The sequence below is a fragment of the Neovison vison genome, chromosome 3 (assembly GCF_020171115.1).
Source record: "Neovison vison isolate M4711 chromosome 3, ASM_NN_V1, whole genome shotgun sequence".
NCBI classification, from domain to species: Eukaryota; Metazoa; Chordata; class Mammalia; order Carnivora; family Mustelidae; genus Neogale; species Neogale vison.
In genome coordinates, this window is record NC_058093.1 from 55,276,502 (window position 1) to 55,295,274 (window position 18,773).

General features: G+C 38.1%; 1 protein-coding gene across 1 annotated transcript in view; it reads right to left on the bottom strand.

Annotated features, from left to right (window-relative positions):
* ACVR1C (activin A receptor type 1C) overlaps window positions 1-17,129 on the bottom strand; it is a 76,057-nt gene extending 58,928 nt beyond the window's left edge. Inside the window, exon 1 of the mRNA XM_044242099.1 lies at window positions 17,080-17,129. The gene's annotated coding sequence lies outside the window, so the exon portion shown is untranslated. The remainder of the gene's footprint in view (window positions 1-17,079) is intronic.
* Window positions 17,130-18,773: the final 1,644 nt, after the last annotated feature.

Below are 18,773 nucleotides of genomic sequence, written 5' to 3' on the forward strand. Positions count from 1 at the left end.
TCTTTTTTTTTCAAAATTGATTTGGTTATTCTAGTTCCTTTACCTTTCCACATAAATCTGAAAAAACAGCTTGGTGAATTCTGCAAAAATTCCTGCTAGAATTTTAACTGGAACATTGATTGGTATCACACTAACTCTATAAACTAAATTGGGGGATAACTGCCATATTAAGAACATTGTGACTTTGATACTGTGCATATATTATACTGTTCCATTTATTCAGGTCTTGTCTAAACTCTTTCAAATGTGTTTTAGAGCTTTCAATACATCCTTCCTTTCAATACAGACCTTCCATACATCCTGTTAGATTTTTCACCTTCATATTTCATGGGTTTTTAGGTGTTATTGTAAATGGCTCCCTTTTTCCCTAATTTCTAATTTTTTTGCTAGTATATATAAAAATACAATCGATTTTGTGTATTAATGTGTATCTTGCAACCTTGAATTTGAACTAGAATTTCAGTTCTAATTCCTTTTTTGGAAATTCTTTGGCATTTTCTCTACATAAAACCAAATAATCTGTGAATAGAGAAAATTCTTATTCTTATCCAATCCATATACATTTATCTTAATGCATTGGCTAGGACTTTCAATGCAGCACTGATAACAATTGGTAAAAACAGACATCTTTGCCTTGTTTTCACCTGTGATGAGGGAGCAGGAGGCTGGCTGAGACAGAGCAAAAGCTGGCGCCTTGCACCCCCTCTTCACCCACTCCCCTCCGTAATAGGTGTAGCATTCCTCAGACACCCCTGACTGCCATAAAACGAGAAATAGTTAACTTGCAGGGATCGCAATCCTGCAGAACAGGAATCTCCCTTGCTCTACAGATGTCCTAGAGACCTAAACAGGAAGGTTACCTTATCAATATCACAAATTTCCAGAGGCAATTCTGAAGCCCTAATGTCTCCCTCCCCACCATAAACTGGAGGAGGCTGAGGTAGAAGGGAATGTAAATGATAGCAGGATCATAACACCCCACCAAGAATCTCCCAACTATCTTGATGTTAATGCCTGACCTAAAAATGACATTGATCAGGCCATAAGGGCAAGGCCTCCCCCCGGCACCTTGTAGGCCCTCCTTAACATGTGAAAACTCTGTTGAAACCTCCCATCCCTTCCCCTCACCTTCCCCCAACCACAAGGTATATAACATGCCTACCCTCACAACCCGGGGCAGCAGCTCTTCCTGCCCACGGGTCCTGTCCCCATGCTTTAATAAACCACCATTTTGCACCAAAGATGTCTCAAGAATTCTTTCTTGGTCATTGGCTCCGGACCTCAGCCCACTGAACCTCACCTAGGTTCTAGAACTTCATCACCTGTAGTGAAAAACACCCACTCTTTCATAGGTAAGTGTAGTGTTAGCTGTAAGTTTTCTGGAAAAGCTCTTTATCATGTTAAAGAAGTTCACTTCCATTCTTAGTTTAGTGAATTTTTATCAAAGATATTAAGTACTGACATCTGGGTTTTATGCATCTATTGATACTATCATATATTTTTTTCTTCTTTAGTCTGCTGAAATGGGAAGATGGAATATTAGATTTTTGAATGTTGAGCCAGTCTTGCATTCCCCAAAATAAACTCCACTTGATCACGATGTATAATCCTGTAATATCCTGTTTATACTCTTGATTTGATTTGATAGTATTTTATTAAAGATTTTTGCATCTTCATGAAAAATATTAGTCTGTAGTTTTCTTTCACTAAGATGTCTTTTTCTAGTTTTTGTCTCAGGGTAATGCTGATCTTATAAAATGAGATGATAAGTATCTCCTCCAGTTCCATATTCTGAAAGAGTTTGTGTAGACTAAATATTATTTCTTCCTAATTTTTTAAAGTAATCTATATGCCAATGTGGGACTTGAATTTATGACCCTGAGATTAGGAGACACCTGCTCTACTAGTTGTACCAGCCAGGTGCCCCTCTTTCTAAATTTTCTGACCGAATTCATCGGTAAAGCCATCTGGGATTGGATTCTTCTTTAACAGAAATTTTCCATGTTATTTATTACTTCTTGAGGGGCCTTTGGTGGTTTATACTTTTCAAGGAATTTGTTCATTTCCTAAGTTTTCTCACTGTGGGCATAAAGATGTTTTGAAAGATTTCCTAATTTTTAATTTTTGTATATGTAGTATGTGCAAGGACATCCCCTCTTTGACTGTGGACATTGTTATTTCAGGTTGTTCCTCTTTTCCTTGGTAAATCTAGCTAAAGGTGAGTCAATTTTATTGATCTTAAAAAAATATCTTGGTATTCTTTAATGTTTTCCTATTTTCAACTTCACTGATTTCTCTTTTTAACTTTATTATTTAACTCCATCTATTTGCTTTGAGTTCATTTGCTATTCCTATAAATTTCATTCTAATTACTGCTTTCAATGTATTCCACAATTTTTGTTATGTTGTAGTTTCATTTTCCTTTCATTAAAAGTAATATATACTTCTACTTTAATCCATGAGTATTTAGACATTTGTTGCTTAATTTTGAAATATCTGGTGATTTTCCAGATAAGCTCCTGTTGATTTCTACTTTATTTCCAATATGTTCAGAGAAAATACACTGTGTACATTAAATTTTTGTATATGTATTAGGTTTGTTCTATGACCCACATTATGGTTTATCTTAACATACTACATGTGTTTTAAAATAATGTATATCCTGTTGTAGTTGGAATGTTATATAAATGTCAATTAAGTCAAGTTGATTTAAAGTGTTTCTCATATTTTATATATCCTTACTAATTTTTGGCCCACTTATTCTATCAGTTATGAAAGAGTAGTGTCGAAGACTCAAAATATAATATATACTTGTCTGTTTGTCCTTCTAGTTCTATCAATCGTTGTTTCATGCATTTGAAACTCTATGATTAAGTACCTGAACATTTAAGATTATCATATCTTCTTGGTGAAGTGTGCCCTGTCTCATTATGGAATATCCTCTGCAACATTCTATTTTCTGAAGTCTACTTTATCTATAATAAAACACTTTATCTGTTATTAATCTAGTCACTCCAGGTTTCTTATGATCAGTAACTTTTTCTCTTATCTTTAGTTTTAGTCTATTTGTGCCTTTATAGTTAAAGTGTATATCTTATATTGCAAGTGTGTTTCTTAGAGCCAGCATATAGTTAGAGCTATAATCTCAGTTTTTAAATTAGTATATTTAAATGACTCACATTTAATATAATTATTGATATGGCTGAATTAAAATCTGCCATTTTACTGGTTTCTTTCTATTTGTTTCACCTCTGTTTGGTATTTGTTTGCTATTTGTTTTTAAAGATTTTATTTATTTATTTGACAGAGAGAGATACAATGAGAGAGGAAACACAGGCAGGGGAAGTGGGAGAGGGAGAAGCAGCCTTCCTGCTGAGCAGGGAGCCCGATGTGGGGCTCCATCCCAGGACCCTGGGATCATGACCCTACCAAAGGCAGACATTTAATGACTGAGCCACCCAGGTGCCCCACACCTTTGTTATTTTATCATGTTTTTGGATTCAAAATGTTTATTTCCTTTTATGTACTTTATTATATTCTTATTTATGCATTTATAACTTAATAGTTCAAGGGTTGTTCTTGGTTGTACATTATACATCTTTAATCATAATATAACTTCAAGTAATACTATAATCCTTCACATAAAATATAAAAAACTAAACAATTGTATATTCTCAATTTCTCCTTCCTATCCTTTGTGCTAAGGCTATATTTAATCTATATCTATGCTATACATTCAAAGAGCACTGTTAGTATGTTTACTTAAGAAAGTCGATGATAGGGGCGCCTGGGTGGCTCAGTGGGTTAGGGCCTCTGCCTTCGGCTCAGGTCATGATCCCAGGGTCCTGGGATCAAGCCCCGCATTGGGCTCTCTGCTCCGCAGGGAGCCTGCTCCTCTCTCTCTGCCTGCCTCTCTGCCTAGTTGTGATTTCTCTCTGTCAAATAAATAAAACATTAAAAAAAAAAAGAAAGAAAGAAAGTTGATGGTAGGGCGCCTGGGTGGCCCAGTGGGTTAAGGCCTCTGCCTTCGGCTCAGGTCATGATCCCATGGTCCTGTGATCAAGCTGCGCATCGGGCTCTCTGCTCAGCAGGGAGCCTGCTTCTCCATCTCTCTCTCTGCTTGCCTCTCTGTCTACTTGTGATCTCTGCCAAATTAAATAAATAAAATCTTAAAAAGAAAAAAGAAAGTCAATGATATTTCAGGGTGATTAAAATTAAGGAAAATATATTTTATATTTATCTTCATTTTAGCCATTTTTAGAGATATTTCTCTGTGTGTATTCAAGTCTATGATACTGTACACTTTCTATCTGAAAACATTCCTTTAGTATTTTTTGCTGTACAGGTCAAGAAGTAATGAATTCTCAGTTTTTATGTATTTAAAATGTCATTAACCCCTTTATTTTAAAATACAACTTCAGGGGTGCCTGGGTGGCTCAATCAGTTAAATGTCTGCCTTTACCTTAGGTTATGATCTCAAGGTCCTGAGATTGAGCCCCACATCTGACTCCCTGCTTTGCTTCTCCCTCTCCCTTTGCCTCTCCCCCACTTGTGCACTCTCTCTCCATAAATAAATAAATAAATAAAATCTTTATAAAAAAAGAAAAGATAATTTCATGTAGTATGGAATACTTGGTTGCTTTCCACTTCTGCTCTTTAAAGTGGTCACCTTACTGTTTTCTTGTTTGCACAGTTTCTGATAAGAAGTCTGCTGTAATTCTTAACTTTATTCCTCTGTAATAGGTCTATTTTATTTGGACTGCCTTCAAGATTTACTCTTTTACTTCTGAATTTTATCAGTTCATATATGATGTGTCTAACAGTGTGGGGTTTGGGAAAAGAAATATTTATCCTGCTTGGGCTTCTCTGAGCCTCTATGATTCGTAATTTTATGTCTTTCATTGTATTTGGAAAATGATTAACCAATATATCTCTTAAAATATTTCTTCTGGGGGCGCCTGGGTGGCTGAGTCATTAAGCATCTGCCTTCAGCTCAGGTCATGATCCCAGGGTCCTGGAATTGAGCCTTGCATCAGGCTCCTGCTCTACAGGAAGCCCGCTTCTCCCTCTCCCACTTCCCCTGCATGTGTTTGTTCCCCCTCTTGCTGTGTCTCTGTCTCTGTCAAATAAATAAATAAAAATCTTTTAAAAAGCATCTCTTCTATCCAATTCTGTCCCTTTTCTATATAGAATTCCATTTACACATATGTTATACCACTTTATATTTTCTCACACCTCTTGGATGCTCTGTTTTGGGCCTTTTCACTCTTTTTCTTTTTATCTCCTGACACCTCCCATTTTACTGTAATCATCTTGTAATACCATAATTACATAATTACAATGTAATTTCTGTTTGTCTATCTTCAAGTACATGATTTCTTTCTTTGGCTGTGCTGAGTCTACTGATGAGCATATCAAGAGTATTCTTCATCTCATGCTTTCATATCTAGCATTTCCATTTGATATTTTCTAATATTCCCTTTATGCTAAAATGCCACATATGTTCATGTGTATCTCCCACCTTTTCTACTACAGTTTTTAATCACAATTATTTTAAATTCCTATATGATAGTTCCAATATCTGCATCATACCTAAATCATGAGTGCCCTGTCTCTTATGAGCAAGGTATTTCCTTGATTATTTGAATACCTCATTATGTTTGGTTGATGTCAATATAATTACAAAACTGTTAAATGTTATCATAGAATTATAAAGGTCTTTACACTGAAGGTGTAAAGGAGGTGTCATGGGATAAAAAGGGAAGTGAAGTTGGCAAAATGAAGCGTTAAGTATAAAGAGTGATGTATGATATAGTACAATATTGACTCAAAAGAACATTAAATTAAGAAAAACTACATGTTAGCTTAGAAAAACTACTAAAAAAAAAAATTAAAAGAGGGGTGCCTGGGTGGCTCAGTGGGTTAACGCCTCTGCCTTCAGCTCGGGTCATGATACCAGGGTCCTGGGATTGAGCCCAGCATCACGCTCTCTGCTCAGCAGGGAACCTGCTTCCTCCTGCCTCTCTGTCTACTTGTGACCTCTATCTGTCAAATAAATAAACAAAATCTTTTCAAAACAAACAAATAATTAATTAATTAAAAGAGAGTGTCAAGACATCAATAAAGGAAATGAAATGGAATACTCAAAAAAAGTGACTAGCCCCCCAAAAAGGCAAAAAAAGGAGACAAAAAAATAATAAAAAGAGAGACAAATAGCAACAGGGTAGGCGTGAATCCATACCAGTAATTATAATAAATGTTAATGATCTAAACACTTGAATTAAAGGCAGATATTGTAATATAGTTAAAGGATAAAAATCAAGAACCAGCTATACGCCATGTACAAAAGTTGCACATCCAAGATAAAGACACAGACGGGGTGTAAGTAAAAGTATGGGAAAAACAAGCATGCAAATATGAAGCATAAAAATGTTGGCATAGTTATATATAATTTTGCACAGAGTAGATATGAAGACAAAAGTATTAGTGAGATGAAGTGGGATATTTAATAATAATTGGTCATTGCTTCAGGAAGACATGACAACTGTAAATGTGTGTACCTAATAAGAGAGTTTCAAAATATATGAAATAAAAACTGACAGAACTAAAGGGAGAGAAAGCTAAATCCACAAGTATAGTTGGAGATTTTCAATACCCCTCTCAGTAAAAATATAGATGATGTGAACAATATTATCAACGAACTGTACCTAATTGGCATTTACAAAGCAATACACTCAACAGTTAAAACTAATCTATGCTGGATAAAATACAAACTCAGGAAAGACTGGGTGGAAACAGGAGGAAACTTATTGTGATGGTGTTTATTATTAACATCTTGAAAAGATTAAGGGAATGAAATTCTCAAAACACCATGAATGCACACATAAGCTTTGTGAATATTATTATATGTAATATATGTAAATGTTTCATGAAAAGAGAAAAATGTTAGCAAGTGTACTTATATAAATGCATAATGAAGTATTTAGAGGGTAGTGTAATGATATTTGTAACTTATTTAGAAATACATAAAAATAATACGTATTTGATGAATAGAGGAATAGATAAACGGATATATATGTGATAAAGCAAGCATAATGGTATGATCTAGTTGATGGATATATGAATCGATGAACTAAATTTCTTTCAATTCCAGTTAATAAAAAGTTTCTTTTTCATCATTATTATTAATTTCAGGGATAGGATTTAGTGATTCATCAGTTGCATATAATACCCAGGACTCACTACATCAAGTATACTACTTAGCCTATTACTCAGTTACCCTAGTCTCCCAACCACTTCCCCTCCAGCAACCCTATTTGTTTCCTATAGTTAAGAGTCTCTTATGGTTTGCTTCCCTCTCTATTTTCATCTTATTTTATTTGTTCTTCTCTTTCCTTATGTTCATCTGGTTTTTTTTTCTTAAATTCCACATATGAGTGAAATCATATGGTATTTGTCTTTCTCTGACTAATGTGGTTTGCTTAGTATAATACCCTCTAGTTCCATCCTCATCATTACAAATGGCACGATTTCATTATTTTTGATGGCTGAGTAATAGTCCATTGTTAATATAGACCTCACTTTCTTTATACATTCATCTCTTGATAGACATCTGGGCTCTTTCCATTATTTGGCTATTGTGGACATTGCTGCTATGAACATTGGTGTGTGGCTGCCCTTTCAAATCACTATGTTTGTATCCTTTGGATAAATACCTAGTAGTGCAATTGCTGGCTCATAGGATAGTTCTAATTTTACCCTTTGAGTAAACTCCATACTGTTTTCCAGAGTGGCTGTACCAGTTTTCATTCTCACCAGCAGTGTAAGATTGTTCTCCTTTCTCCACATCCTTGCCAACATCTACTGTTTCCTGAGTTAATTTTAGCCATTCTGACTGGTGTGAGATAGTCAATTGATGAGAAGTTTAACTAAGTGATGAGGAAAAGGAAAATGAAATAAATCTTTTCCAGAAAATAAAATTCATTGTCAGAAGAAATGTTCTTCAGGTTAAAGGAAAAAGACACCAGATGTAAATTCACATCTACACAGAATAATGGAAAACAATGAGCAGAAATGATAAATAGGTGGGTTAATGCAAAATCCTACATTCATTTTTTAATTCATATAAAAATAACTAAGTATTTAAGCCAAAATAAGAACTATTTTTTTCAAGGTCTATAAAATATTTAGAAGTAAAACATGTGAGATTAATTACACAAGGGACAAGAAGAAAAAAATGAAAGAATATGATAATAAGGTTCTTAGATTAAACTATGATAATTTAACGATGGATATTATAAAACTTGGAACAATCACTAAAAATAGACAAAGAGATGTAGCTTATAAACCAATAGTGGAAATAATACAGAATAGTAACATTTTGTCAATTAAAACCAAACAAAGGCAAAAAATAGAAAGAAATTAAGGGAGAGACATAAAAACAGTAAGATGACAGATTTAAACACAACCATATTGATAAATACATTAAATGTGTATGGTCTAAATTCTCCAGTTAAAAGACAAGTATGTAAGCCTGAAAAAAAAAAGCAGGACCTTTCCATATGCTCTCTACTAGAAGCCCAATTTAAATATATATATTTGTGTGTGTGTATGTGTGTGTGCATACACACACATAAGTATGTGTAGATACAAAAACAACAACAAAAGTTTAGAATAAGAGAAATCTATGATATGCAGGCAATCAGCAAAAGAAAGCAGGAGTAGCTATATAAAAAGGGATACAAAAATATTAACCATGAAAAAGCTGGGATGGCTATATTAATATTAACAGAGTAAACTTTAAAGCAAAGATTACAAGTGATAAAGAGAGACATGGCATAAGAATAAATAACACCAAGGGTAAAGTGGGAGATTTCCTAATGATAAATATGCATTAAGAGAACATAACAATTTTAAGGTATATGTACCTATTAACAAAATTTTCAAACACATGAAGCAAAAATCAGAAAAACTAAAAAGAGGAGCAGACAAATTCACATGTCTGTAGGAGATATCAACAATCCTCTCTTGGTAATTGAAAAACAAGCAGGTAGAAAATCAATAAAGATATAGAAGCCTTGAATAACACTGAGAAACAAATTGACCAAATAGCATCTATAGAACACTCCACCCAACAACAGCAGAATATACGTTATTTTCAAGAACATGTAATACATTTACCAGGTCAGATACAGGTTAGGCTCTAAAACAGATCAATAAATTCAGAAAAATTAAAATTATACAGATTATGTTCTTTCACTCCCAGTGTATTTAAATCAGAAGTCAATAACAAAAAACAACCTGAAAATTCCCAAAATATTTAGAAATTAAACAAAAGACATCTAAAAAACCCACAAGTCCCAGAGAATCATAAAGAAAACTAGAAAATACTCTGAACTCACTGAAAGTTAAAATACAACATAGCACAATTTATGAATGAGCTGAAACAGTTGCCAAGGAGGAAATGTGAAACTTTAACTGCCTGTATTAGAAAAGAAGAAAGGTCTTAAATGAATGATTTAAGAAAAGGTCATCAAACTATGGACCATTGGCTGTCCCATTTGTAAATAAAGCAACACCTATTTGTTTATGCATTGTCTATGGTTGATTTTACACGAAAATGGCTGAATCAAGTAATTGTAACACAGACTGTTTGACCCACAAGCCTAAAATATGTATTATCTGATCCTTTAAGAAGAAGTTTGCCTGCTCTTGATCTAAAGTACCAACTTAAGAAGCTAGAATAAAAAAGAATAAATTAAACTCAAAGTAAGGAGAGGAAGGAAATATTAAGTTAAGAGTAGAAAACAACTAAAGAAAAAAAACCCTGAAAATCAATAAAGTATACTAAGAAAAGTTATTTGTTTGAAAGAATTTAATAAAATTTAATTTAATTTAATTTAATTTAATAAAATTTAATAAAATTTTAATAAAATTGATAAACTCCCACCGATCAAGGGAAAAAGAAAGAAAACTCAAATTCCCAATTCAGAAATATAAGAGGAGACAGCACTATAAACCCTATAGATATTAGAAACATAATAAAGGAATTTAGGAAAAACTTTATGATAATGACAATATATAAAGCAGAGTTCAGTAAAAGCAATTCTAAAAGAGCATCTTCATCTTGATTTGACACAATAAATCTCATTCTTTAAAGTCCATTTGTCTTAATGAAATCAATTTTCTCCTCTGAGCAAAAAGTAATACCTTTTAATATAGTTAATATACAGATAGAAAACAGCTGTAGGAAAAAAATTAAAAAATAAAGAGAGATTCATTTAATTACACATTTATTATCCTGTAAGAAATGTTCTACTAGGGGCGCCTGGGTGGCTCAGACTGTTAAGTGTCTGCCTTCAGCTCAAGTCATGATCCCAAGGTCTTGGGATCCAGCCCCGCATCTGGTTTCCTGCTCAGCAGAAGCCTGCTTCTCCCTTTCCCACTCCCTCTGCTTGTGTTTCCTCTATCCCCGTGTCTCTCTCACTCAAATAAATAAATAAATAAATAAATAAATAAATAAATAAATCTTTTTTAAAAAAAGAAAGAAAGAAATGTTCTGCTAATCATATATTTATTCTTTATTTAGAGTTTCAAATTTACAATGGATTATCTATTTCTGAGAAATATACACTACAGGTAATAGGTGGAATTTGAGTGAGAACAAAGTCTCAATTTGATTATTAGAGCAGACAAATATTCACAGAGCAGATTTTTATATTCTTGAAGAGCAATAATGGAGATGGAGAAAAGAAATAAACACACTTTTAGGGGAGCAGTCCAGAAAAGTGTCATCAAATAAAATTATGAGATGTGATGCATTAATACTCTTCAATATATTTTGGCTCTGTTTTAAAACAATCTGCTTCCTTAAAGCTGTGTTAATCTGGATTACCACCCTCTGAGTCAACATCTCTTGGACAAGCATGCATTTATGAAACTAAACATTTCACATTAAAATGCTCATTGTCTGGACCATAATGGGTTAGATTTATTTCTCATCTTGTTTTTGACCAAGTCAATCATGGTGTTAAACAAAATATTTAAAAAGAACTCAATCCACATACAGAGATACGGTGCTTTTCTCAATCAATCATTGTACCTTATCATGAGATAAGGATGATAAAACAAATTAGAAGAAAATATACATGTCTCGCTTCCAAAACTAAAGTATCCTAATCATTTTCTCGGTGTGAAAAGTTTAATGAAAAAGTAGATAGATCTAATTTGGGATCCTTAAGTCACTGGCAAATTTAAATTGTTTTAAAAAATAATAAGCCAAGCTCTTGAGTCATACTGAATGATTCACCCATGAATTCTTGAGGGGATTAATTTAAAACAGTTCCAAAGAAACATAAGTATATTCACATACTCTAAAACACAGCAGAGAACAACAGAAAAGGGAAATTACTCTGGAGGACAAAAAGCAAAAAAATGAGGACAGAGTAGAACCTTATGATTCTTGTTGGCCAATCAGAGCAAGTGAATGCAAGAGCCATGTGGTAAAGCAAAGAGCAACCCCTCCCAATTAGGAGAGCTGGCTTCTATGGAAGTGAAGTCTCCTCATGCCTGCTTCACACTCCTACTCACCTCCTCCCTCCCTTTTACTTTTTACTGGATTCCTAAATGTGAGGAGTAGTGGTTTTCCTGTCCCCATTCCAGGGAACCAAGAGGCCCATGTGCTTTAGGGATGCGGCTTCCAAAGAATGTGAAAGGCACCAGGTTCATGACCACAGTCCTGTCTTCTACAGAGGTAACAAATGTGGGAAGGGCAGGACCTGCTTCCTGGTAGAATAGAACCAGCCATCTCTTTCCATAGACTCTCCACCTTTTCCTGCCTGAGCAGTAGCCCCTGACATTATTGCCTGAAACTTGTCTGCTACCAAGAAGGCTGGGGACTAATGTGAGGTAATGGAGAAAGAGGTCCCCACTCCGCCATCCTGATTCACTTGGCAGGCAACCCGCAGCCTTTCAATCAGTGTCAGGATCCAGGATCTGAGGTACCACAGCCTCCTCCCCTTTACCCTTAGGCTGTTTAACTGTTACAAAGTTTGAAAAGAGAAGTAGGTTAGAGTTCTGCCATGCAATTAGGGGACAAAGTACCAGGTAACCAAAAGAACAGTTACTTTGCTTTATTTTGCCTCTCTTTTCTGGATATCACTCTGAATGACCCCTCTTAGACTGGAGAGGCACAGCTGCGACAGGACAGTATTGGGTATTCCCATTTCTCCTAGGAAAAGGGGAAGATCTGTACCACTTACAAATATATCCCTTTATTATCCCAGTTTGGTAAACAATGTAAGGATAAAACTTGAGATCTGAGAATTGGCTACGAAAATTTAAAGTCGAGACAGCCAAAACAATGAAAAACCCAGAGGTGGCCTCACAGATATGTGATAAGGAACAATATAGAGGACACTCTTGGTGCTTAGATTTTTCCCTCTTTTTCCCCATTTGGTTCTGTTTTCCATTTATATTTAGAAATTAGCTCTCTCATTTTATTAAAATAAACCCTTTATATACATGCGAACATATCCGTTTAAGCTTGTTAATGATCCATGCATAGAGTTGTTCATTTAAAGGCCACCGTCCTCTACAAATCTCAAAATGAAGCCCATACTAATCATTTGGTAGCTGGCCAAGACTTAGCTCAGAGCGAGAATTAAAAAGTCCATAGTTGAAATTAATGTATCCCTGTCCATTCCCCAAGGGATGAGCAGTTACTCTCTTAGGCACCTGCTCTTAAACCTCAATCTGCCTCCGATGAACAGGTCCTGTGAGGGTACCCCCTCCCCGGCTCTGACTCTGCCCATTCTCTACTCCCCTTATCCGTCTCTTATTTACAGTAAGAGATACAAGTACTGCCAAGAAAAATACAATGAACTGCATCTTGGCTACTGCCTGGAAGCAGTTCTCCTAAAAGAGAAACCTAGGAATGCTTATTCAAAAGGCAAATACTCTAAAAATGCATTTGAAAGTAACAATCACATTCAGAAAATAGTTGGGCAAAACCACCTGCTTTCACCCACCAGGGAGTCTAGAGAGCTCTAACTTCCTCACCACCTTTTCAGGTCAAGAACCCATGTCAGGTTAGGAGAGGCTGTCTCTCCGTTCACTGGAAACAGTAGAGCCAGGCAACGCATGACCGCAAGTGCTAGAGATGAGCATTCAGAGACACATACAGGGACGGTGGCCGAGCTAGAATACAAGTGGTAAGAGAAAGGGCTAGAAAAGAGGTCTGTGCTTCTCTTTCTAACCTAAGATCCCGGCATACCGGAAACAAGAGCAGCTTAGCTCGCCGCAGTCATCTCTTTCATGTAGGACAGCCAGGTAAAAGTACAGAACACTCAGTTAAATCAGAATCAAACACCAATTATTTTGACTCTGGATTCTTTAGCGTTAGTCTAGACTTGTGCCCGGAACTCCAGGCCCTAAACAACCAACTGCCTACTTGGTATCTCCACTTTGGTGTGTACTAGGCATTTTAAGCTCTCCACGCGGAAACTTAGTTCCAGGTCTGGGCCACCATCCCCACCCCCACCTGGGGCCAGATCTGCTCCTCCTGAGGTTGCCAACCTGACCCCACATCGGGGTACTACTCCTCCACTGCTCGAATCAAAAATTTGGAATCATCCCCATTCCTCTCTTACACTTATATTTATTTGAGGAACTCTCTAAACTTGAGGCTAGATAACAAGTTGAGGTACTACAGTTAATGAAGAAATATGCTGCCAAGGACTTCTGCACAGAGTTTCTCCTGGGCCAGAGAAGTCTCTTCCTTAAGAACCATCTGTGCCTTGTCACATGTGTGTCAACCAACCAATAAATGACCCTGCTTAAAGAAGGGCAAAGGTGGCAACGTCTTGTGCATTTGTACCCTCATCCAGCCCAAGGCTTTCACTTTCACTTCCAGCACACCTTAAAATGGGCAGTGGAAACATCTCCCTATCTGAAACCCCTACCCTGTTTATTAAATGAAAAGTTATCTTCTCACTCTTAGAGCAACGGCATCTAGCTTTCCAGTCTCTTTATTTTATTATTTTGTTTAAGATTTTATTTATTTATTTGAGAGAGAACACAAGCAGGGAGAACTGTAGAGGGAGATGGAGAAGCAGGCTCTCCACTCAGGAGCAAGCCCAGCCCTGGGCAGGGGAGGGCAGAGGGGGTCTTGGACCCCGGGTCCTGGAATTATAACCTGAGCTGAAGGCAGACACTTAACTGACTAACCCAACTAGGTAGCCCCTGAACTTTTACTTACTTACTAACTTACTTATTTATTTATTGTAGCTTTCCAGACTCTTAATAATCCATTCCCAACCAGGAGACCAAGGAATTTCATAAAATTAGTAGAGAATGAACAATGTGTAAATCCATATAATATCCCAATCACAGCTTCAAACTCTAGAACTCCAGGATATTTCGTGCTGACTTTTTGTTTAGTATACCTGATAAATGTGAGATCATCTCAGGTCTTTCTTAGCAAATAACAAGGAACCCAGACACTAGATAATTAGTGTAACTCAGAGCAGCCTAATTTTTTAGCCAGCCCAGCCCAATAAATATTTTCTCTTTTTTTTTTCCATCAATGGTTACCCTCTGAGAGTCTCATCAAGGAGCAATGGTTTCTACTCTACTGCTAATGCATGGCATGGTTTAGGTGACAGAGATGCTGGGGAATAACAGCCAAGCAGAAAGAGTTTATTGGTTTATCGATGTCTTCAGGTATTTAAAGTCGTAAGCCTGGTGCTCAGCGGAGTCAGATTGGAAAGTGGTGTTTTCTGCCACCCAGCCATGTTATAGTGTCAGCAGCGACTTCTACATTTTCAAAATTGACCATTATGATGAACTATGTAATTTATAAAAGTAACTAGATTAAAAAATGATACAGGTAACCACATGAGAAAAACAATTTAAAAGACGAAGTTTTAAAAAAAACTACTTTGACCTCCTCTGCCAAATAATCAAAGATGGGTATAAAAGTAAAATTCAACAAAGTAGACAGCAATAGACATTGTTTCTGCAGGACACAAAGAGAGATAAAGTTCTTACAAGAGATTTGACATAGAAAAGTTTATTATAAAAGTTTAATTTTGGTAAGTACTTCTTTACTATACTGACACATTATCTCCATATCGGTCATTTTTCTTAGCCTTCATATTTTGAGGGAAAAAAATTTGAATGGATGGTCTATTTTTTTTTCTTTTTCATACATTTCAATGTCAAAAGTTTCCATGCCTTTTAAAGAACATAGCTTTGCATGTTTATCAATATTGCTATGCCCAGGGTCTCTAAAATTTTCTGAAGATTCTGACATATAACAAAATATATGTTAGATAAAAAAATAATTATCTTTTTTAAATGTCTGTGGCAAATTTATTAGCTCCCTAAAATAAAAAGTGTTGTACAGACAATCTGTGGAGGTAATTTTACAGGTACCTCGTCAAAACTGTAATACCTAGAAAGTTGTTTAATTCTTCTTCTTCTTCTTTTTTTTTTTTTTTTTTAAGTCTGCTAAATTCATCAAGAGTACTTTGAGTGGGGCGCCTGGGTGGCTCAGTGGGTTAAGCCGCTGCCTTCGGCTCAGGTCATGATCCCAGAGTCCTAGGATCGAGTCCCGCATCAGGCTCTCTGCTCAGCAGGGAGACTGTTTCCTCCTCTCTCTCTCTGCCTGCCTCTCTGCCTACTTGTGATCTCTCTCTGTCAAATAAATAAAATCTTAAAAAAAAAAAAAGAGTACTTTGAGTGTTCCAAGTTAGTGGAGTTTCTGCTCATTTCTCATAAAGACTTTCCCATTGTCAGTTTTCTTTCCACTGATGAATTTACTAACTCTGAATGCAAATGTTTCACTTTATCCCATCATTCTCTGGACAGTCTCTGAGTAGTAGCTTTCATAAAAGCCTGTGCTTTTCCAAAGATAACTAAAATGCTTTAATCCTCATATTGTATTAATCACTTCCAATAATCAATTTTCATTTGAATATTGTATGAAGTGATTCTCTCAGGCCATCTGAAACATGAAATCTGCACTTGACAGAAATCATACTATTCAAAACATTCCCCTGCACATGTCACTAAAAGGAAAACTACCCACCCTGGAGTATAGCTATTAATGTCAAACAGATTGTCATCTGGGAAAACAAAAATGCATAAAAATCAGCTTCGGACAAAGTACAGCTCTATGGAAAAACACCAGGTTTTTGTGTGCAAAAGTCTTAAATGTCTGATTGAAATGTTTAAAGAACGAGTTAGCAAGGAATCTGCCGCTGTTCTCCATAGCCCAAGATAATGTTATAACGAAAACAGTTTTAGAGCTAAAGGGTTTTTCTTCATAGCACACTATGATTTTACCGAAGATGCATTTGCCCCAGTTTCTAGTAAACGTTATAAGAAATGTTTGGTCTCCAGCTTGGGCCGAGGGCTCTATTTAGCCTATCAAGGCACAGACCTGTTAAAAACGCTGGGGCGCATGCCAGAATTTTTTCTCCTGCAACTCTTGGTAAAGATCGTACCTCGAAAGCAATGTGCGTTGCAAACCACGCAGATCTAAGCTCCCTCTCCCGCCTACAGAGCTTGGCACCAGCGGCTTCTGAGAGATCCCTTGCCTCCTAAAACTCAGACGGAATCGCCACCACCATTCCCCACCTTTCCACCACCACCACGCCACAATCTTTGCTCAGCTCTCCGGAGCCCAGTACAGAGCGTGCCCGAAGCCCCTGCAGAGTGAACTCCTGGTGCCACTCAACTCCCCAGCCCAGCGCACACCCACAAACACACTCCCTCCGCTGCAAACTGCCCGCAAATTTGTCACCCACCTCACCCTACTACCCCCACGTCCTTGTCGTTTTTTCGCTCCTCCTGGTGGCTCCGTCCCCAGCACACCTGTCTAATCCTATGGCTACCAGACGTCAGGTGCCCACGCTGCGCCCTATCCCGCGCCCTCTCGAACCAACTGGCGCTTCCCACTCCGCCCAGTGGAAAGTCAGTGTACTCGCAGCACCTTCTACCCCACCCGCGTGCCCACCCGCAGACCTCCCCCGACTCCCACCCTCTCTTGCGCTGCAGAAGGAGCGCCCGTCGTACCTGTCGAGAGCGCGGCGGCGGTGGCGAGCAACAGGAAAGCCTGGCGGAGCGTCGCGCACTGCGCTCGGGTCATGGCCACCAGGCGGCCGCGCCGGGGCTGCGAGGTCCCAGAGCGGAGCTAGGCTGTCCGAGCCGCCCGGGCCGCTTTGAAGTTCCCGGGGCGCGGGCGGGATGGAAGCACAGCCCCGTCACCTTTTTGAAGAGCGCGGTTGGCTCTAATCCATGCGGGCGCCCCCCTCTCGTGCCTCCCCCATCCCTTGCCCCCCGCGGCTGGCAGTGCGCGGCGCTCCTGCCACCGGCCTCAGCAGCCCGCTGAAAGGGCGGGGGGGGGGGACAGAGCCCGCCCCCGCCGCGCCTCCGCCCCCTGCGCCCTCTTCCAGCAGCCCGGGGCCTGCGTTGCCGGCCAGGCGGGCAAAGGGAGCTCAAAGGCCGGGCAGTGAGACTCCCAGAGCTGGGGACAAGAGAGGGAATTGGGTAGCGCGGAACCCACAGGACCCGAAAACTGGGAAAAGGGTCAGGACGCGAAGACGAGCCCCACCGAGGCTTTAGGAAAACTTAAACCCTGCCGCAATTGCTTCCTGGTGGTCGCTCTACAGCCTCTTACAGAAGAGCCACTCGTCCAGATCTCTTGACATTTGTTTGTAGTCCCGTGGGCTAAAGGTTTTCTAAGTAGACTGAGCCTTGAGACACCCTCAGGTGTTCCCGCGGGGGCTCGTCCCACCACCTTGTCCTGGCTGTGCGCGCGTCTGTAGAAGGGCGCCCTCTCTGTTCAGCCCTGGAAATAACCAATTCCCTACTGCCTTGGCTACCCATAGTTTGGGCTTAATTAACTTTCTTACTCGATGCATTCCGGTGACGCCCCCCCCCCCGCCCCAAGAATGGGCCAAAGCTGGACCACCAGCGCCAGGCCATGTAGTTATCTGACACATTTGGAGGCAAAATACCCGTCGTCCTATGCGCTATGGAAGGTATCTTGCAACAATTTCAGCAATGAAAATATGGGCCGGAAGAGGGGAATCGTACACAAGGATTAAGGCAAGGTGAAGCGTCATTTAAAATAATGTGTTGGAAATTTGTTTGAATTTAATTCCTGGAGCCCCCTCATCAAACGGGCGAGCTTCCCATGCGGGTTGTGATTGAAAATTTAAGGGCATAGTTGCCAATTAACAGAAATTAGCCCAAATTTAATTCATATATGTAGCCTATACGTTAAAATGAATGGGATTATTTTAGCCTGAACCACACACAAAGCCCAAAAGCCGACATTGGTATTATTGCCACTGTTAGGGGGCGCCTTGAAAATCGATTGTCATATATATTAATTGCTTGAGATTAAGAGGTATTATACTTGCTTCCTCACCCCCTCAGCTCTAAATAGAGTGTTCTTTCTGAGGTTTATGAAAGTCTTCTGGTGAAATAATGTATGTAATTGATTTCACCACCAAAAGATCACAGTAATGGGGGTGGGATGTTTGTTGGATTTGGTGACAGTCCTCAAGATCTCACCCCCACCATCACCACCTTGGATGAATCAAAACATTCCTAAGGGTAAAAAGACTTTGTTCTAATTTTATTCTGGATCCAAGCAAAAAAAAAAAAAAAAAAAAAAAAAAAAAAGTGGAGATGTGGGACAAGACTGAGCCCTTCCAGACACCCACAAAACAGATGCTTAAAAAAAAAAAAAAAAAAAAAAA